This window comes from Protopterus annectens, chromosome 12.part0, assembly GCF_019279795.1.
Source record: "Protopterus annectens isolate FY-2018-M chromosome 12.part0, PAN1.0, whole genome shotgun sequence".
NCBI classification, from domain to species: Eukaryota; Metazoa; Chordata; order Ceratodontiformes; family Protopteridae; genus Protopterus; species Protopterus annectens.
Window position 1 is genome coordinate 1,415,561,769 of NC_056746.1, and position 23,674 is coordinate 1,415,585,442.

Consider the following 23,674-nt stretch of genomic DNA (forward strand, 5'->3'; position numbering starts at 1 on the left):
CATTCAAATTAGATCAAAACCAGCTCCTTGGCTATCTAAAGAAACCAGGCAAAAAATCTTACTCAGAAGCAAAACTTGGGATAGGTGGTGAACTACCAAACTTACAGCAGACCAACAAATTTTTAAACAGCTGAGAAACTCAACAAAAAAAGCAATACTCACAGATAAAAAAAAAACTTCTACTATAAAATGCAGAAAACACAGCAATATAATCCACAGAAATGTTGGGCTAATATCAATAGACTCATGAACCCTGGGCACTCCAGTACACCAAGCCCAACAAACACTAATCTCAAAACCCCAAGCGAAATCGCCAATACTTTTAACTCATTCTTTACTGAGACCATACAATCCCTGGCCAGCCAACTATCCCTTGACAACTCTAGTTTTCTTATCCCCAATAATAGTCCTATTCCCAATTTCAAATTACAACCCATCTCTACCAAATTTATCCTCAAACTCATCCAAAAACTGAAGCCTTGTACTCCTGCTGATCAGATCCCAGCTGAATATTTGCAAAAAGCAGCTACAGCTGTAGCCTATCCCATATCAATTCTTATAAATAGAACCATAAATGAAGAAACCATCCCAGACATATGGAAAATTTCTCACATCATTCCTCCACATAAAGGAGGTAACTCAAACAACTACTCCAACTACCGACCAATAGCTTTATTATCTCCATTAGCTAAAATCATGGAAAGATGCATTCATCTCCAGCTACTTAACCATTTAATTCAGCATAACTTACCTGCCAATACCCAGCATGGTTCTAGACTGTTCCACAGCACCACTACTGCCCTTCATTCCACGGTACCACTACTGCCCTTCATTCCTTCACTGACTCTATCAACAGAAACCGTAATAATAACATTCTCTCCTCAGCTCTCTTTATTGATCTTTCAAAAGCTTTTGACATGGTGAACCACCCTTTGCTTTTAAATATATTAAAGTCACTTTGTTTTGACTCGCTAGCTATGCAATGGTTCTCTTCCTACCTCAGCAATAGGCAGCAAGCAGTGCTCTGGGAAAATAATCTATCATCCCTCCTGCCAGTCACCTTGGGTGTCCCCCAGGGATCAATTCTAGGCCCGCTACTTTTCTCCATTTTTATAAATGATCTGCATTTAGCTATTCCACAAGCTACTTGCATACAATATGCAGATGATTCTACACTCATCTGTACAGCTAAATCTTCTTCTGAACTACAATCCATAACTCAGAAGGTGTTTAACACAGTAGAGTCATGGTTTTTAAAGTGCTGTCTCCTCTTGAATCCCAAAAAAAACTAATTCTTACTCTTCTCTCCTACCTGCAAGTCTACACCACTTGACTTCTCAGTCATCTCTAATAATGGTATCCTATTTCACCAGAATCCTACACTAAACTCCTTGGAATTACAATAGATAACAACCTTAACTTTGACATTCACATTAACAACACTATAAAAAAAGTTAACAGAAGAATGGGCTCCCTATATAGGATTAGATCCTTCCTCACCTCTACAACTAGAACTACTATTGCCCAATCTCTTCTAATCTCCATACTGTTCTATGCCTCACCAATCTACACTAACCTAACTAAAAGCAATTTGCTCAAACTAGCAAGTTCCTATAATAACATTGCCCGATTTGCCTCTGGTAACCCCTTCAGAACCCATCACTGTCACAATCTAAAACAACTTGGCTGGCTTGAACTACTGACTCAGCTTCAGTTTAACCAACTTACCATAGCCCATAAGATCCTCTGTGATTCAAATAAAACTCCAATTCTCTCCAACCTTATAATCCTCTATAAAAATCTCAATATCTTATGCTCTTCAAATAAACTATTAGTTAGCATAAATATGTCCAACAACTTGGCAGGTGACTCACTCTTTTCGAACACAGTTGGCAAAAACTGGAACCTTCTACCTAGTGAACTTACATTACTTCCTTCCTTACACCTCTTCAAACAAAAACTTAAATTACAACTTAAAACACACTGGCTATGCCCTTGTAGTAACCCTGACTAGATTTTCACCTCTGTTTATAACACTTCCTTGTGTATAACACTTCCTTGTTTATATACTAATCAAGATATGATTGTTTAGCTGAAACGAAAAGTTAACAGTAAAACTACTGTAACATCTAAGTATTTTTCTCATCTGAAAAGTCACGTCCAATTTTCTGTTTTTTGTCATTTTATGTACAACATAACATATTTGATTTAATTGCTATTTACTATTTTACTGTTATTTACTACCTAGTTACATACTATTTGTAAGCTAATTTATGGTAATCTTTAACCTTGTTATAACTGTGATTAGTTTGGAGCTTTTCTCCCCGGGCCTCTACTGAAAATGGACATATATCCAGTTAGACTAGCCCGGTCAACAAATGTAAAATAAAAAATAAATAAAAAATAAAAATTAAGACCCAGTGAGAAGACAATACACTAAGCAGAAAGAGACATAATGTAGCAAGAATAGATGGGCAAAAAATGAACAGAACAACCATACTTCACACCCAAACTTTGAGCTAAGAATGACCTGCTCTACAGCGGTAAACAAAGAGCAGGAAGAGATATTCATTGAGGCAGTTATTGTTGCAAAGCCTTTTACAACTTCTGATAAAGTTATCACATATAAACAGTTTGAGTGGTGATTTAGGAAGTGATAAAGCACAAGCTAGAATTTTAGTAAGATTTTAGTGGACTGATGTTTTGGAAGACATAGAAAATATTGCACAGTTTGCCCAGAATGTCAAAAAACAGCACACAACACAGGATGCAAGAGTTGTTTGCTACCCTTAACTATCATGGAAGTCCAGTTTGAAAGAATAGTGATGGTTATTGTAGTATCACTTGTAAAACTGAAAAATTGCTATCAGTATATATCAGGAATCAGTGCTTACACAATATAATTTCCTGAGGCAGTATCCTTATGAAGCGTTAATGTACAGTCCATTGCAAAACAGCAAGTACTGCTTATTTCTAGATCAGGAATTTCTTGAGAAATTCCTGTTAAATAAGGTTCCCTTTCATGTCCAGAGTAAGGCATTAAATCTGTCAATTATTTTAAAGTGCATCAGCTAACGATATTTGTATACCACCATCAAACAAATGGACTAGCTGAATGTTTTAATAAAATTTTATTGTCAATGGTATTAAAGGCTGTAGAAATGAATGGAAGCAATTAGGACAGATAGCTTGCATATCTGTTATCTCTGTACTGTAAATAGTTAATAGTCTGTAGAAGTATGTTAGTGTATTCTATGTAAATGGAACTTTCCCCCGGGCCTCTGCTGAAAATGGACATGTGTCCGGCTGGACTTTCCCAGTCAACAAATGTAAAATAAAATAAAATCAATCAATCAATCAGTCTTCTTTGTTGTAAAGGAAGTACCCCAAATTTCAAATCAATACACACATTTGAATTGCTATATGGCAGATTTCCTTGAGGCTATATATACAAAATAACATGGAAAATGAAAGTACCATACTTTAAAAGTGTAACACATTATTTTACTGATCCATGGGAAAAGCTAAGAATGTATGGATAGAGCGCAGGAGATATATCAGAGAACATAAAGCAAAAATATTCATCTCAGTGAATTCAAGCCAGGTGATAAAGTACTTGTGGTAGTAGTATCCCCAGCTAAAAACAAGCTTTTACAGTGTGCAGTGATCTTTGGACACTCCCCTCAAAAAGGAGTGAAGTAAACTATAGGATGGCAAATGAAAAACATGAAACTAAAACTACGCTTTCTCAAGCCTTGGAAGGAAAATGGAGCTTCTGTAATATATTTGCAGAGGGAGATAAGGCCTCCATATCATTTGGCTGTCAAAACAGATAAGACATTATTAATGTCAAAGATACAAAAAGTAAAGGAATTTGTACTGATGAATCAAAACATATTTTCAGAGTTGCGTGGTAAAACCAGATTAATCTTGCACAACACAGAAATCATACCTGGTGAGAGAGTAAATGTGAAACACTGCCAAATACCAGAATCTCAGTGCCAAACAGTTAAGGAAAAAGGTAAAAAAAGTTCAAATATGAGACTAAAGAAGAATCCCATAATAAGTGGAATAGCTTCATTGTACTTGCCCCTAAGCCTGACTGCATATTTTATCTATATCCCTTGCCAGTAGTGCACAAACAAATTGAAAAACATGCAAGGACAGATTTGTGTTGGCCAGCCTTGGTGATGTAGAGGGAGAAAGCCTGGCTATGGCTCAGATGACCCGTGATTGATTAGTGGCTCAGGCATCTGACAGAGCTGGCAGGAGATAATATGAGTGAGCAGCTCTCCCATCCAGGGGAAGTGAGGTGGTTCTGGCTCCCCACTTGGGTGACATCTAGTAAGAACATGGACTTATAGACCATTAACTGACACAGCATTCATGTAGTAGCCAGAGGGATTCAGAGTGTGAAGCTTGCTCTCTGTGTTACCAGCATGCAGTAGTGACTCCTATTTGATCTGACCATGGTAAGCCTCATTTGAAGGTAAAGTGAACAACTGAAGCTTAGCAAGTATCTGGGCCAGTAAAATATACATTATGTTCAAAACCAAAATTAATTTCTCCACACTATTCCAAGCAATCCTCAGAGCATCTAGATGCCTCTGAGGTAAACATATGTATAGTCTTGACTATAGATGAGTGTAACAAATCCAGCTGTAACATAAGCAGAAATTTCAGCAATACTAACAGACATTATTCAGCTATAGAGGGAGAAATGTGATTTAAAAATACTCTTCACAGTGCTAAAGTATGATTTATTGGGTAATTACTGACCATGACCTTCTACAATGGATATACCATCAGAAGGACTGCAACCTGAAATTACCCAGAAGATCTCTGAACCTCCAGCTTTGCAGTTTTATATAGATATTTGTCTATCTCTATATCTATCTATTTATCTATCTATCTATCTATCTATCTATCTATCTATCTATCTATCTATCTATCTATCTATCTACCTATCTATCTATATGTGAGCATGTGTGTGCGTGTGTGTGTATGTGTGTGTGTGTGTGTGTGTGTGTGTGTGTGTGTGTGTGTGTGTGTGTCTTTGCATAAAATACCAGCACTCTCTCTTAATGCTTCATTAGTTGACAATCAAGTTATGCCATCCAGTGTATTTTATATAGGCATTATGTATCATGTAATCCTTAGAGCAACCATTACTTAAAGGAAAACTCCACCCTAGAACTAAACAAAATCTGTTTTTTTCAATCTATCTTTGTTTCCTGACCTATTTTAACACCTCAAAATCACTCTTTTTTATTTGTAATTTTAGCCTGTTTTCCACAACATGGCTACCAATGGGGATGGATGTATCAATGTGATTTTGTTCTCTTTCAAACCTTCCTCTTTCCCATAATGCTTTGTATGACTCATGGCAGACATAAGGAAGTAACTGTGAATTCCCATGCCACTGACATATAATGGGATTTATGTGAGTCACTGTTATCATCATTACCTTCTGTAAAAGGACTGCTTCTTTTCTGTCTCTAATCACCCTCATTTATGTTTGGCTTAAACATTGTTTTACACTATACTTAGAAGATATCCAGATACAGCCAGAAAAGTAGCTAAATTGATTCAGGGTTTCCTTTTGTAGTTCAAGAGGAATTGACAGTCCCCTCCACCCACACTACTGAGGAGGTGTTAAAACTGTCACTGCACTGAGAGACCCTTGCAGAATCAATTCCTCTTGGACAACAAAAGAAAACCCTGAACAAAGGCTTGCAATTTAATAACTTTACTGTAGTGTAGCTGGATAACTTCCAATTATAGTGTAAAACAAGGTCTGAGCCAAACATAAACAAGTGTGATTAGAGACAGAAAGGAAGCAGTCTTTTACAGAATGTAAAGAAGATAACAGTGACTCACACAAACCCCATTATATGTCAGTGGCATGGGAATTCCTAGTTACTTCCTTATGTCTGACATGAGTCATACAAAGCATTATGGGAAAGAAAAAGGGCTGAGGGAGAACAAGGTCATGTTGATACATCAAGCCCCATTAGTAGCATGTTGTGGAAAACAGGCTAAAATTACAAATAAAGCACTTAGAGTGATTTTGATGTGTTAAAATAGATCAGGAAACAAAGACAGAGTGAAAAAAACAGATCTTTTTTAGCTTGCCTGCGAAAGCACTCACCCTTGTTTGTTTGCTATATATTTTTTATTAAAGTATTTATTGCCATGGCTCAGTGCTTCTATACTTTTTACCTTCATATTGATGTATTGTTGAAGGCACTGATTTATCCACACAGCCTACTTGTTTATCTGTATATATATATATATATATATATCTACAGAGGGATATAGATCTATATGGCTCTGTTATGCCTGATTGAACATATTTAATGTTTAAGAAATACAACAGCATAAATACGTACATATGTACAAACATACATAATATTGAACACCCTAAATAAGGAACTAAAAAACATCGAAACAGGAAAAATAATTCCTCTTCCAATATATACATTAAGCCCCCCCCCCCATCACTAGCTTCAAATTTGTCTGAATAGTGTCAGTGTTACAGGAAGATTTTATTAAGGTTGGGTGTAGTGTTAGGATTGGGGGAAGGGTCAGAGTTACGATGCCCCCACACACCACCTTATTAATAGGTAATGTCCCTTACTTTAATGCAGTCCCTTCCCCATACCCTAACCATACACCTTACTTTAATAAATACCTTCCCCTCGTACTGCCACTATAGAAGACACATTTGGATACTCAAATACACATAAACTTTCACTAACAACATTACATCTATCCCCTTACCCAAACCTGACCCTAACCCTAAAATGCATACACTGGCATGCAAACATAAAAAAAAAATTATCCCACCACCTATCCCCAACCTGAACTCTATACCTTACCTTAATAAAAACCTTCTCATAACACTTCCAATGCATAAGTCAGACTTGCACACACAAACACGCAAAACCTCACACAAACAATAATATACTAGACAAGGAAAGTGTGCTGACTAAAATGGCCACAGACATAAATGATAGGAATGAAGAAAGAGGAAGAGGGCATGTACAATATGGCAATGAACATAAGATAGGCTATGACAATGCATTTACACTTCCAAGACAAGTCAGTAGCATAATATTAAGCACATATGTACAGAGCACAGAACTTAGTGCTGTTTACACCTCCTGTGCAAGTATATGCATATCATCATACATGATGGTATATATGCGACTGTCACACAAGGGTACATGTCAATGTTGATGAATGGTTGTGATATAAACATCACTGACATGTTTACTGGATTGAACATTTAGCAAGGATGTCATATACTAAATGGTGTATGTGCATGTTATGAAGATCTGCATAATGACTTGCTTGAATATGACTGATATGTCAGTATACCTCACAAACAATCATAGAGAAATAAGCAACCGACTTGTGGCCAACTGCTGACAGAAGCAGGCACAATCAGAAACAACTTCAAAATATTATAACTTTTAATCTGTGACATTGCCAGAATATGTGAGTTTAAGTTATTATACATGTTCTGCAGGAACAGATTTGTGCAACTATAATGAATGCAAGTATTCTATAAGGGGAAGTCGCCATACCTTCTCCAAATATAAACTGTCTTTGGAGGGGTTAAGTGGGACAGTGTTAAACCTGGAGTTGGATTCTGGGGCAATCCTGGCCATTGAGAGGTCTGCATAACACATTCACCACAAGTCACATGTGCAAGAATCAAACCCATGCCAACAATGTTGCCAATGTTCTCTGTATTTACTGGGTGCAACACAGAAATACATATAACACATGCATCTTGTACAACACCTTGAAGGAAGTTTGCACTGTCAGTTCTTAATAGGTATGCATAGCAAAGAATAGTTCTGTATGGGCAACAAGATGTATGCAAGCTTACTGTACCAAATGAAATGCACTTGACTAAAGCATCCCTGGCTGACATAGGTATTGGCCATAAGGATAACAACATTTACAAGCAACACACTATTATTAGTGGATTCCCTGCACACATCTGAGTATCACATGCATGTGCCATATGTAACAGCAATCAATATTGTCTGTCAATATTGTCTGAAGCATCTGCAATTGATGACTGAATTAAAATGGTGTGTTATAATGAATGGTACAGCAGTATGTGAGACTGATGGGGATGCATCAACTGTGGCCAAGTGCACAGAAACTACAGCAGTGCAAAGTCTACCATCAATGAGCAAGAAAGATATCACCATAATATTGTTCACATACCAAACAATGCACACACCACACTGCATTAGCACACGTCAAACCTCAAGACATGTGTCACATGATCACAGTCCCCTTGACATTGCCAGTGAAAATGTTATACTGGCATGAAATCCTGACATGCATGTTTATGTATTCATACAAACTATCAAGTGGTAATACTGATGTGATATACTGTGACATCTGTGATGCTGTACAGTCACACTATAGCTCTACCTAGGATACAATTGTACTTCATAGGTTCATAGTTTCATAGGAGAGTACTAGGCTAATGTTCCAGTATGACAAAATCCTAGCCATATTTAACAAAGTTCATAGCGTTATGAGCCTATGCTATGTTATCTAGTACCAACTGAAGGTCATGGGCGTAACACCTGAACACAATTAACATTAACCATCCATTAATATAGGTTGCACTTGAATACTGTAAGGAAAGGCCTTTGGTTTATGTGAATGGGATGCTTGTTGCAGAGAAGGTGTAGTGTCTGAGAGATATTTCTATTTCTCCAACATGATTTATTATGTCAGAGGCTATGTTAACAACCTTGTATTGAATGACCCTCTTGCTGTTTGCTTTAACAATGCCTAACATTTCTTTCATGGCTGGATTTTAGAATGCCCTGTAGAGCAGACACAAATCAGCCATTAGTAGTCTGTAGAGGATGTAACAAAGTAATATGCCTTTCAATCGTTCCCGTAGGATTTGTCTTTTACTTTGTGTACTTTCATTATGCAAAATCTCTGGTGTTGCTTCAGCTATTGCAAATGTTTGATGGGTTACATGCAAAAGGGTACATTGCTTTCAATTACTGTTGTAATGAGGGCCAACGACAATGGAAATATGACATCCTTTGATCTGGATGACATGCACATATTTATGACTTGTGACACATAGAAGGCAATTGTCACCACTGTGGACACATGGGGATTGAACTTCCGATTACTACCTGCCTGAGTACATAGATCACATACCACTGGATCCACTCACTGGGGTGTGGTGTCTATATTGTAATTAGCTTGGGTATTTGCTTTACCAAAGGGAATAATTATGTTTTCTTGAATATGTTAGTATGTCACTATGGCTCTGGCGCCAATCATTTCTGTGAGTTAATGCTTTCTGCAGTCTGTCAATACCATTACTGGATTCAGGGATTGCCCACAATTTGCAGTCATCTGGAAATTTGTTTGGGGAATGGCTGTCAAAGTTTGCCTTGACTTCTGTGAATTAAATACAAAACAGGAAAGGGTCTAGTACAAAGCCCTGTGTTACTGCACTATTCACTGGCCTGTTTCTAGTAGTGAATTCACAGACTTTGACATGTGTGTGTATGTGTCCTGTTGGTGATTCACTCTGCTACCCATTTGGTGATATAGTGGTTTATGACCAGTTGAGACAGTTTCTCTGTAATATCTGAGTGTGGAATTGTGTCAAATGCCTTGGCCAGGTCAAGTTAAGTGGGATGCACATTTTGTCCCTCATCCACGGCCTTGTTGGCTTTCTCTAAGAAGTTAACAGGATTTAACAGACATGATCTATCCTTAATGAATACAAAATGGGTTGGTTACACAGTCAGTAGATTACCTATGTCCTTTTTGATAAGATCCTTAATGATTCTTTCCACTGGCTTACAGATACGGCTAGTCAGGCTTATGGGTCCATAATTACCTGTGCCAGGTGATGGTTCCCCATTGTGCAGACAGATGGCTATTGCTGTCCATCATTGTGCCAGAAAATAGCTTGTCTTGAGGCTGTGGTTCAGTAAGGATCCAACTGTGTCTGCTAGGTCATGTTTTAATTTATTGATAAGGCAATACGGGATGTTATCAGGGCTGACTGATGCCATGTTTTTAGCTTTACAGATTTTACAAATAAGTTGCTGTCCTGAGAACATATGCTGAGTAATGTTTGTATGTATACATTAGTTGACAAGCAGTGGGGTCAGAGGGTGAAGTTTGTCAACAAGTTTATAGCCTCCAGCTGAGTATTGGTAGTGCCATCCACAACCATGTGTGTCCATAGCTGTGTATTTCCCTTAAGATTTTGTACTTACTAAGAAAAAGATTTGTGACAATGCCACCAATTACAACTTTGGATATGCATCACATTAGACACAGGGAAACTGTTAACACAGTCATACAACTTTACCTAGTTCACGTTATTACATCAGTTGCACATCATATGCCTATATGTTTATCATTGGAAAAAGGCTCAGATACCATATATAGGTACATTACAAATGAGGCTGTTGTGGCTCATGCAGAACAGTTAACGACACAAATCCTGACAGTCACACAATGCTGCTGGGCAACACCTGAATATTCCTTGTCAATAGCAAAACAATTGTGCATACAATGAATTCCCAAAGGTTGCAAGTGAATCTGACCTGGTTATATATTTGTGTATATAACAGTATTACAATATGTAGCTAAAACAAGGCTTATGTGCCCTTGTAATCAGTATGATGTAATATTGCTGTATGTCACATAACATTTCATGATGATAGGTATACACATGTACACATGTGCCATACTGTAAGTGTCACTGTGTTGGCTGAATAAGAAATGTGTATAATGTTACTACAAGAACAAATGCCTTGCTAAGGCAAGAGTATACATATATAGCATCATCCCATGTCAACAGTCCTCAAGAGGCATACTATACAGCTGTTATGGAAGGAACCTGTAATAAAATGGCAGCAGTGTCAGTCAATACATACCTCAAATCACAGACTGGCATACACTGCTGTATGGCTACCATACAGCTACAGCTTAACACAGCACATGCTAATGAAAGCAACATTGACATGCGTGATCTCCATAAGGTCAATATCATATTAAATTCTAGCCATTATTATAGCATTTAAAACAAAATCACCATATCTATATGATGGTAGACAGTAGGATTAAATGCATATGTGTGTGTGTGTGTGTGTGTGTGTGTGTGTGTGTGTGTGTGTGTGTGTGTGTGTGTGTGTGTGTGTGTGTGTGTGTTTGTGGGGGGTTGTACTACATACTGCCTCTGTCCATATGTGACATCTGCACCACCCCATGACAGGATTAGCAATCACACATCCAGTGGTCTGCAGATGGCTTGCAGAGGGTCTTGGAAGGGCTGTGTTTCATGATGTGTGTATGCATCTATGAGATGATAACATCATCCATGGTTCTGCAGGAAGCATGTCATGCTGGCAGAGGGAATTAGAATATTTTGGATTCATAGCTCTATGTTAAAGGTTGTCCTGAGTGAGATTCCAATAAGATTCAAAAGATCATATATAACTGGCAGCAGTATACCATCAACTAGACACACAGAAATTCAATGAGGTCAGATTAGAACATGTGGTCTGTGTAGATATACAAATTGGATCGTATACGACACAACAGTAGCACCACTATAGATGTCTGACTTTACATTGTCACCATGCACTTTATAGAGGATTACAGCATCAGTGTATGCTGAGAAGAATATTTTGGGAGGAATGTGTCACATAGATGTCAATTCATATCTTGGTGCAGGATTGTCTACCCACTCATATTTGAATGAACACACATATAGTCTGCTGTGAGATTAGAACTACAAATTATCAACCTACGCAAGCTAGAGAACACATTGGTTAACACACCTGCCAACACAGTTCTCTGAATGTAATACTGGTCAGAGTGAACTTTAGAGGGGATCACATTATAAGTGTATCTTGATAATAAGAAGAGGACAGGAGTGGTAGTCTCACATACAGTTATACAATTGTCTTCAGACTGATAGCAGAATGAACATACATGCATAAGTTGACCACAGTGAGATTAGAACCCCTACCTAGCTATCTGCCCTAGATAAAAACACAGTACTTAATGCAAGCACCACAGCACAAGTCTGAGCTTCATACTGTTAGACAACACTTTATAGCACATAACAGTCTCAGTGTCTAGTGAGAAGAAGATGTTTGTAGGTGTGTCTCACATTCTGCTCTAAAATGGTCTCCAGAATGAGAACTAACAGAACACACTCTGGTTGACCACAGTGAGAATAGAACCCCTACCTAGCCAACTACAGAACACAGTACTTAATAGAAGCATCATGGCACAAGACTGACCTTCATGCTGTTGCAGATCACCTTATAATAGATAACACCATCATTGTATGTTGGGAAGAAGTCATTGTGAGTGTTCTATGAACTTGTTGTGTAGTCATGCATGTCTGCAAAAGTTTGTTCTACATGATACTTTAGTAATGACAGTAGGATACAGAGTCATGCTCTTCTGACTATGCACATACACAGTTAGACATACAGGCACACACACAATGTGTCTGTTGTACAATTTGAACCACTACCTATTTATTCCAGCTGAATAACATTTGTGTCATCAATGAAGTATGATTTTTTTCTTTGTTATTGTGGTCTTTATAGAGGTCGACATAATCATTTTATGTTGTAGGTAGCATATACTGTTATGAGACTGGTGTGAAAAAGTGTGGACTTTGGATTTGCTTCTGTTCTTGTAATGTGCACAAATACTTTAAAAGACAGCTTCTTAACCTATATGCAATAAGCTGTCATGAATGCATGTTGCAGAACTGAGACACACATGTAACTGTTCCTCAGTATGTTGTGTACAACACACACACACACACACACACACACACACACACACACACACACACACACACACACACACACACACACACACACACACACACACACACATTTTGTGAACAAGTGTTGATGTATGAGTATTCATATTGTGATGAATCGATGTCCACAGTAAGATATGTATCAGACAATCTCAAGTCTTGTATCAGTATAAAGCTTTAACAAATGTAACAATTTAATTGTTCTATTTATTCCTGCATTGTAGTTGTCATTAGAGCTATTACTGACATATCCATTTTCAAGTGCATGAGTGCAGGGCACACATGAGTCTGAATAAATATGTGTTCAGTGATTCACAGCTACATTCCAAATCATTGTGTTTTATATGCTTTTGATGAGATGAAGAACAACTTGGCAATAACCATAGTAATACGTGGTAAACAGCTATTTGCATAGCATATTGCAAAGAAACTGATTTGTGCGAATGATGGCAAAGTGTTTGCACATGCGAGATTCACATTTAGTGAATACAACTTGAACTTGAGAAGTAGTTATGCATATATGCTATGAGAAAAATAGCTGACAGATACTAGTGTGTCCATACTGTAGTTTATATTGTAAAATATTGCGTCATAACTTTTATGATATTAAGAACTGTTGCCATTGTCTTCCCCATTTGCACTGAGTTAAGTGATGAACAAATGTGGTGCTTTGCTTAAATGGGAAAATAGTAATATTTCTATTGGTTCGCCTTCCTTACACAAGCAGGCTATGTGGCAAAGCATGGCCTTCAGCACTTTGGACAATACTGAGTTTGAAAAATAGACCTACTGCCTAGTTTTCACTGTGGCAGCAGGTGTAAGAGTAGTGAGCTCATGTTCAGAGAACAAATAACACAGGGTTTGAATCCAGCTCAGTTATTATTTTTTTTTTTTTTACACATGGTGCCAGGATGGTATTTCATAAGTAATTGTGATAAGTCTTGCAAATGTCAGAAGCAATGGCTACAGTAAAGTACTGTATAAAAAACAGTCAAGTGATGTATGTCAACACTCCATATAGGAATTAGCATTTTTATACATTCAGTAGGCTAAATAACTGTCAGAATAAATGTTTCAAAGTACTGCCTTTACTCTGCTTTAACTCTGCATACCTTTAGTGCAGTAAGTTAAAGCAGCATTGTATGGAGATAACCAGACAAGTGAGGCTCATGGCAAAAACTGACCAGGTTTTGCAATAGGACTTGAAGAGCCATTCACTGTTGTTCAGTATTAGTGTGCAATGCCAAACTCCACGCAAATGCAGAAGACAAAAAGTGAAGGCTTTATTAGGAGGTATTTCTGCCATGTGTATGGTGTGTGATCTATTGTTTGACCAGATTAAAGGTGAAAATATAGGAAAGTGGTGAAATGGGGGCAAGCAGGGAGAAAAACAAAGCGGAAGCAATATAGAAAATTGCAGGGGTAGATTTGAAAAAAGCATAGCTATCCACTTCTTTAATAGTGTAACTTGAACATGGATAGAAAATTGGTGGAATTCAGCCTGTTGCCACAACACAGATGGGTGACAACAGCACAATTATGTTGTATAATCAATAGGACCAAATCAAGTGTGTCAAGAAGACACATATGCGAAGTGGAGAGCTATGTATGGCACACAATTTTTTTGATGTTGATAGATGCCCAATTTTCTGGATTTCAAAAAGAGAGGTATGTTGGGGAAGGAACATATGAATATCAGAGTCAGGTAGGTGGGGTAGGTGAGGAAGCAGGTGCAGACAAACAGGACAAACAAGACAGACACAGGGATGATGATGGACGCAAAAGGTTGGGTGACACCATAGGTACGGGAAAATGGAGGCACATGTCCGTCAAGCAAGGAGAGAATGAGAATCTAGTCCTCACCCTCAGAGCTGTCACCACTGTCTCCTTCATCACCTTCCTGTTAGATTGCTTGCCATTTGTTTTTTCTGCATTCCCACAAGCAACGTTTACAGACAGCCACAGTGTAAAGCAATGCTACTTTGTAAGACCTCATGCACCATCCCTGGCAGCTCCTGGTGGATGATGTAATCCCACTTCCACTAATACTCCTGGAGGGTACCAATGCATCAGCTGCTGGGGCAATGCTACCTGATGTTGATGGCCCAGGTCATACAGGACCTGAAGAGACAGTGCTTCCAGGTTGCATCCCAGTGGTTCACCTACAACCCTGCACTGAAAATCATTTTTTGTTTTGGCAGAAAAGTATGACAGAACAGTGCACACACACACACACACACACACACACACACACACACACACACACACACACACACACACACACACGCACACACACACACACACACACACACACACACACACACACACACACACTAGATAAGGGATGGGGTGAGAGAAAAAAATTATTAGAATCATTATAAGTGACGTGCATTCTTTATTACAGTTACATATAATTTTACTATTATATTAGCTATAGACCTTTCAAAATCAAATATAGGATTGCGAATTTTAACAAATTTTCCTTGCAATATGCATATTTTGCATGTATGCTTTTACATATATTACAGATTAAGCTAAGAACATGGCATTTATGCCAATTTGGATGAAATTAATATTAAATAATGATTTTTTATAATTGGAATATATTGGTTACTAGTGGGAATTGAACATACCAAATATGAATACACTATTACACTCGCTTCCTACATTTATTTGCTAGTAATATATGGAAGAGCAATAATTTTAATAAAAGTATGTTCATTTGTGCTGCATGCATACCCCTTGCTTCTCTGAGTCTTTCTAGTTGTTCAGCATGCACCTCCCTGTTCGTTGAAAATCTCCTGAGCAGCTGAAAAATAATGGAGGGAAAAAAGAGACATGAAAGCATTATGCATACCAGTCTGGGTTATCTATAGCCTTTATATCAATCAATGTTGCTTTATCTGTATACTTATACAACTGTGGGATATCAGCAGTTCTAAACTCATCCAGCCACAGGTTGAGTTGTGCCTTCCTGCACCATTTCAGGTCATTATAATGATGCCTGCATTGCTTCCCAGTGAGTGGAATACCAGTTGCACTGGACACAGCCTTGGCTAGACTGTTCCAAGCCTCATACTTATACTGAGACCTGGTATAGTCCCCCTGCAGCAGCCTATGGCTGTAGTGCTTTACACAGAGTGCAATGAATATTCGTAACTCCTCCACATCCTATCTTTGAGTCCTGAATTAGGCACCATCCTTCCCTGTCATGTCTGCACAGGTCATCCTGTGTTGTGGTCTTGAAATTACACCTGGTGTCATAGGGAAAGCTAGGTAGCAGGTATATTTTTACACTCAGTACTGTCCAGAGTGCTTGCCACCATGCAACACTGCTTAACATGTTTGTGTGAAGGAAGGCAAAACAATTAACAATGTTTCATTTTGAAAAGTAGCAATGTTTCTTTTTGGTCTGCAGCAGTGAACCCTGTTTGTGCACATGTGAGCAACATGCAAATATTAAAGGCAAAAACTAATATACATAAGTTTTGTAAAGAATGCTTATGTTCGTTTAACAGTAAAAAAATATGTGAAACTCAAACCACTGTCTATCTATCTTATATACTGTGTACCTTAACATCTTACAAGGTGTGCTACACACAGTTAGTTCATAGGTATAATTTATGCTGTCATTATTATTTTAGGTGCTGACCACCTCACAATGCAGCTAAGCGTGATAGCACTTCCCAAGGCAACTGACATTATTTTTTAAATATTAATGTACTTCACCATGTGTGTGCTAAGCCGCACACTGCTCAAATATTAATAAGAGAAAAAAAAAACAGTTTAACAAATGTTAAAGAATTACATAGCTCTGGATTTCAGCTATCATACTAATGAAATTACAAAACATGATGGGAGTGTGTTATCTCTCTTTGCCACAAACACAGTTTTGCAACAGTAATCAAATCATGTGCTATTAGCAATTCACATCTCCTCTACAGTATTAACAGGACATACACTTGGACATTCCAGTTGGTTGTACATGTGTGGCTTACATATGTAGTGCAATGAGTGATCATGCAATCATTTATGAATACGTTTGCAAAGATGCAGCTCTGTTTTCTCTTTGTATTATGTTAATTTTCCCCTTATCTGCCCAATCTTGGAACAAACTTCCTCTAGATATCAGGAATATTAATCACCCACAAAATTTCAAGACTGCTATCAAAAACCTTGTCAGCAGTACAAGGATCTGTCACTATAATTACCCTCCGTGACTATTCCACCTACAACTCTCATCCTTTCTCTCACCAGTCCCACTTACTTGCTGTCATGTCTACTCTCTGGCTGTACTTCAACTTTCTCCTACTATTCAGCTAACAAAACCTACAACTTACACCTCTCTGAGTTCTACTTAAGTAAACCATATATCAACCATTCATATTCCTGTAATTTCTCATGCATGTACTTGACCCACAACTACAGAGTTTGTACTGCTTGATTTAGTGGTATAAGTTTGTATATAATTATCTGACGTGTAAATAATGTACATTTTCATTAGGTTATGCTTTTTATATCTTACTGTATCATTGTATTTACTACTCTATATGTTTGTAATACTTGTAGAGCTTTGCTCCCCAGGCCTCTGCTGAAAAAGGGCTTTAGCTCAGTCAGACTAACCCGGTGAACAAATGTCAAATGAATAAAAAAATAAATACATTATCTCTGCTGTAATCTCAGACATGCACTCTATAGTGCATTCTATATCATTTTCCTTTAACTGTATGATAAAAATACATAACAGTGAATGACATTTTTTCAGCATAGGCAGCAGAGCTTGCCTATTATTGAATAAAAATGATAAATGTGTGCTTTTTTCTTTCATTTAAAAGCTTGCTGAAGTTAGATCCACACTTTGGAAGTCTATCGTTACTGACTCACCCACTGCAGTGAAGGGTGTCAGAATTGCTGCTGTGTTTTTCTTCACTCACACTAATCATTTATGGTTGCAAACCCTCAGCAACTAACAGTGGTGTATACCTGCTACATAAAGTCAAAAGTTTGGTATTCAACAATTCTAATGAGTTCACACCTCATTTGAATCTTCACCTTGCTCAGAGGTCTGAATCTACTCTATAAAAGGTAACAGTTAGCTAGGGAACTTGAAGTTGATGAGACTTGTGCATTTGGTCAAAATAGAAGTTAGGTGTTCCATTGAAGATGATTTATCTTTATAGAAGGCTTCTAATTTGTCTAAGGTATAGTTGTATTATTCAAGTACATTTTAGATTTAGTAAGGTGTTACAAATCTATTTATATGTCCAGTGCTGATAGAACTTTTATCTGTATGCACTTCTTTATACTTCACTGTTGGCATAGGCATTTTTGGCAAGTATTGACATTTTGTTGATAGACAGGATATAGACTTTCATTACCGGTAATATTTTTAAAATTTGATTTGATAATATTCTATGTTATTGGTGAGAAATGTAATGTACATGTCACTGATACAGGTGCTATGCTTCTGAGATGGCCCAGGGCCACCTCCAAGGAAGTGGTGGGCATAGTGAGAAATGACTGACAATCATAAATTGACTTTTCTGTTGTAAATGTGCATGCATCCTGATAACTGTGTGAAAAGCATACATACAAATAACTCTGTATTATTCCTTGGTTTGTATGAATACGAACCTTGCATTTGTTTGTTTGTTATTTTGGTGATGGGGAGTCTCCTACCATTGTGTGTTGCAAGACCAAAAGTGTGCATTTCAAGTGCTTTTTGTTGAAAATGTGTAGTCATCCTGATATTTCAGTGGGAAACATAATACATTACTAAAGTACTATTCCTTGGTTTGGCAAAGCCTTGATTTGTTTGTGAGGGGGAGTTAGGACAACCACATACATTTCAGTTTTACTAAATAAAAATTGTGCTTCTAGTGCTTAATGTTGACAAATGTGTACGTAAGCAAGATATTAATGTGATATTTATGCATTTTATCCTTCTCTATTTTAAGTCACAGATGATTATGGCACCCAAGCCTACAAACCCATTTAAAGACCATTTCAGGGACTCTGAAAATGAAGTGATAACCCAGGTTTTCAGGCACCATGACACCTTTCTATTTGACAGAGGATGTGGGGATATGGCTGCCAGAATACAGATTTGGAACCAGTTAGTGAACAGCTTGGAGTTTTTTTTGTGCCTGTTGATAAGTTAATAGAGTTATATGACACAGTTGTTCAGTACACATGGGTGTGGGTGGATGTCTCAGCCAAGTTTCAGTTTCAGCTATTTCGTACAGTACATATAGGTGAGCGTGTATTCATTGCCCTCCTGTGTTATTCTCATTGTGATTACCAATTGCTATCCTTTCTTTGCTTCATTTCTTCCAGAACCATCCTCTCTACAATGTGTGGAGACATCTGCACATAGTAGCAAATGCTTATTTGCTATTAATGACCATTCTTTAGATATATAAATTATCTGTATGTGTGAGGTAGGTGTAATGAGTGCCTGTATTGCTGTACCATCTGTGGTTGTGTGGCCAGTGTTACTTTGTTATCATATAAATTGTTTTAACATTTAGTTTAGTAGTAATTTAGTTTCTGTGTTTTTTGCTTATTATCTCAAGTGATCCTGACAGTGGAAGTGCAGAACTCCTACCAACTGATGCCAGGGTATCAGTAGGCTCTGATGATGATGCTGGCCAAACAGAGGCACAGCTGTGGGTTGCAGAGGTTGAATCTCACACTGAGGTTGTGATTCACACATCCCATGGATTTTCTTCAGACACAGTCAGTATGCCTACACATACCCATTCCACTGACCCATCAGTTAGTGGACAGTTTGAGGGTAACAGACTTGATCAGTGAAGTGTGATTACTGTGGTTTCAGTGGCAGTTGACTCTGCCCATAACCAAAGTGTGGGCAAGATGCCATGCAGGAGGGCTGGTAAGAGTGCTTGAAGGATGCCTGTTGTCCACCCTCTATCTGATCCTGGTGTGTTATTAAGTTCCACACAATGTATGTTTAGGGCCATCATTAAGGCACATGCACATTCCACTAGGGCCTCTGAAGACATGCTTAGGGTTGCAGATATGGCACAGGCTGATGTGCATGACTGTCTCCACCATGTGGCAAATTCAATGGGTCAGATGAATGACACAATAGAAGGGGCAGTGTCTATGATGGAACATCTGCTTGGAGGGGAACAGCATCCTCATGACCGTAGCTCATCAGTATCATCTGCTGTTAGCCAACTTGGCTGTGCCCGATCTTTCCCAAAGTGGCACTATTTCCACTGCTCCACCAGTGGTTGAGTTGTCCACACACAGATGTGGTAGGCCATGGGGTCATGGACCTAGGCGTAGTCATGAAGAGAGGTCATCCAGCAGACATCACTCACTTTCGGGTACCACCAGCACATCTGACCATGGGCATGGACATACCAGTGCAACTACTGGCAGAGTCAGTTCTTGTGGTTGAGGGCAACAACGATGAACTGATACCTCTACCATGCATGGCTTACATCTGTCTGACATGCCAGGACACAGAGCTAGCACACAACTTGGATGTGTTCATGCAGACACTCCATACAGACCCACCCACAAAACAGGTACATGAGGCATTTGTGAGGATTGCAAATCTTTTTTCCTTACTGGTTCATTTGATAATTAGCTACATTTTTGCCTTCTGTCTTTCTTACTCACATGCACTCACTACTTTTGTGCAGCCTTTACCCACTGCCCCAAACAATATCCTGTGCAAATGATGATAACTGTGCCAGCTCCTTGTTTTCTATCTTTTGAATTCAGGGATATATATGTATTTTTTTTTTAATGAACAGGGTGTATAGCTGAATGAGTCCTTAGTATATAAGTGCTGGTGACACTGTTTTGAAAAATTGTACTGCTTTCGTACAGCCTTTTGTGATTAATACCATTAAATCATTGATAGATCAGTGCAGCTTATTGTTCCTGTTGTGAGAACATAGAGAGAATTAGTGACTGTTCCAGGTTCAACACTTAACCTTGATAGTCTTGCAGTTACAAATGTTTTAACTTGGGGCTGATTCTGTGGGATGCTAGCAGTAAAAAGCCATTACATGGATAAGTAAAGGCTGTGAGTGCTGTCCAGCATCAGTTTTACTGTATGTATGTGCATAGGATGAACGTTGCACCCCTTAGGTGGTTAGCATGTATATCTGTTTCCTCTTGGCCAGGACAAGAGCATACTGTGCATACCTACATCTACCTACACCCACAGTAGCTGTGGCTTTGGTGACTTTGCCAGTGGTGGTGGAATATGTACCCCTTCCCCTGGGTGTTCCTGATGCAGCTATTTTCTCAGGATAATATTGTATAGGATAGCACAGACAGTGACAATTTCAGCACAGGTACTGGCATCATACCGCAGTCCATCCTGTTATGCATCTAGGCACCAAAACTGTGACTTCAGCAGCTGAAACACATGCTCTATGATATTTCTTGTTTGAGAGTGTGCCTCATTATAGTGTTCCTGTGTGTGTGTGTGTGTGTGTGTGTGTGTGTGTGTGTGTGTGTGTGTGTGTGTGTTTGGGCATGTGTGTGTGTGTGTGTGTGTGTGTGTGTGTGTGTGTGTGTGTGTGTGTGTGTGTGTGTGTGTGTGTGCATTTCTGATGGGTGACATTAGCCATGGTTCAAGTGCATACCCTGCATCACCCAGTAAATAGCCTTGTGGGATATCCACCCTGATAAACCTCTGTTAGAGCTGAGATTTGTGCCAGATATGGGAGTCATGGTAATTGTTGGGGTTGCCTGCACACACATTTATGATCATTTCTTTAGCATTACACAAAACCTGACAGTTAATGGAGTGGAATCCCTTTCTGTTTATGTAGATCCTTTCTAGTCCCATAGGTAGTGCTTTGATCTCAATGTGCATGCAGTCTATGGCACCCAAGATGTCAGGGAAGTTTACAATGGGGTAAAAATCCTGCATAGTTGTAGTTCTGTCCTTGGGGGTATGGGGAAACTCTATGTAACTAGTGGCATGCTGTAGCATAGCATTTGGGAATGGATGTACAGTATGATCCTACATGCTGATGCCTGTGACATCCATAGCATGTCCCCTCTTGGTCTCTGGAAAGTTCCTGTAGTTAAAATACCTTGGTCTCCACAGTTATTGGCTCCCCTCGAACTGCCCTTGCTCTCAGCTGAGGATGACAGATAGTGCAGAGTTCCTGTAATGTGTCTCTATCCACCCTGCATCAGTCTAATATTTCCACCTCATGCAGACAATGAAAAGTTAAAAGGGTCTGTAATGCTCCCATACTGTGGCAGTAATCAAAGAGCCTGAATCCTCATCACTAACACTGGCAAGGAATGTTCACTTGGAACACAAATGGATGCACTCAGTAATTCCAGATGCAGACCTCTCTGCATCAAGTACAATTTCCCTTATGAGCACACAGGGCACACATTCAGCCCAGGGTCTGGGTGTCTCTGTCTGTCACTCCCCAGGTCCCCAGTAAGACTCCCCACGCCACTGTAAAAGCAGTGCTTCATGTCACTGCCTCAAGTAGCTGACACACACTCTCTTTGAGATTTAATTTTCACACACACACACACACACACACACACACACACACACACACACACACACACACACACACACACACACACACACACATATGCACACACACACACACACACACACACACACACACACACACACACACACACACACACACACACACACACACACACACACACCTGGGAAAGGCTGGCACAGATTACCTACCCTATCAACTTTGCCCAGACTATAAGGTATTTATCACTGCCACCAGAACCCCTGCCAGCTACTTTAAGGCTCTTACAAGGGTACCCAATTATACTGTGTACAAGTTAATATTAATACAAATGGTAATGTTGACCAAGCAGCCAGGCTTTCAGGAGTGGCCAAAGTTATCACCAAATAAATATGTTAAATATGTGCAAGTACTCTCAAAACTTACATATTCTCTAAAAAAGAACCAGCCACATGAAAAGTTTATATATATATATATATATATATATATATATATATATATATATATATATATATATATAATAACACCAATGGAAAGTTTCACAGAGTTATACAAAAACAGTACTTCTAATCTCACTATATTTCCTGTCTAATTTAAAAGAATTATTGTTCCCTAGTTAAGTTACTTACTGCCACATGGCAAGATGATGTAGGTGAGTGGTCCTTGTCAGATCCAAGGCAGAATCCAGAATGCTGAGAGCAAACACTTAGTAATATCTAAATATTATTTTTGGTTTACAGAATGACATCACATCTGGTTATCTGACTGTGTTTCTCATGCTATCACCAACACTAGAAGCTGACAGGATTTTAGAACCTATGTGCTACCATACACACAGATAGAGCTTTGCTCAGATCTTCCACTCTTCCTACAGAAGCTACAACCTATTATCTAGAGCAGACATTGGGTGTCTAGCTCCATTCAAAGTTGTGGGATAACATATTATGGCTTAACCCATAAAGTAATTTAATTTCAGATATATTTTAAAGTTTGCTGCAGATGGGTTGTCATTAACCTCTGCTCTGCCATATCTTCTGTTGAAACATATACATTTAATTCAATTGCAGTAATGCATGTACATTTCTTTTCTATTCAGCAGGGCACACTGTTGATGCATTTTAACACAAGCAACTTTACAAATACATTTTTAAACACAAGCATCTGTACAAATCAGTTTGATACACAAATGACATATAATTCTTTACAAAATTCCAACGAACTGTGCTGGCATATGTGACAAATCCACTGCCATATTTCTCCTAGCATGGCTGGCAATACCTCCTATTGC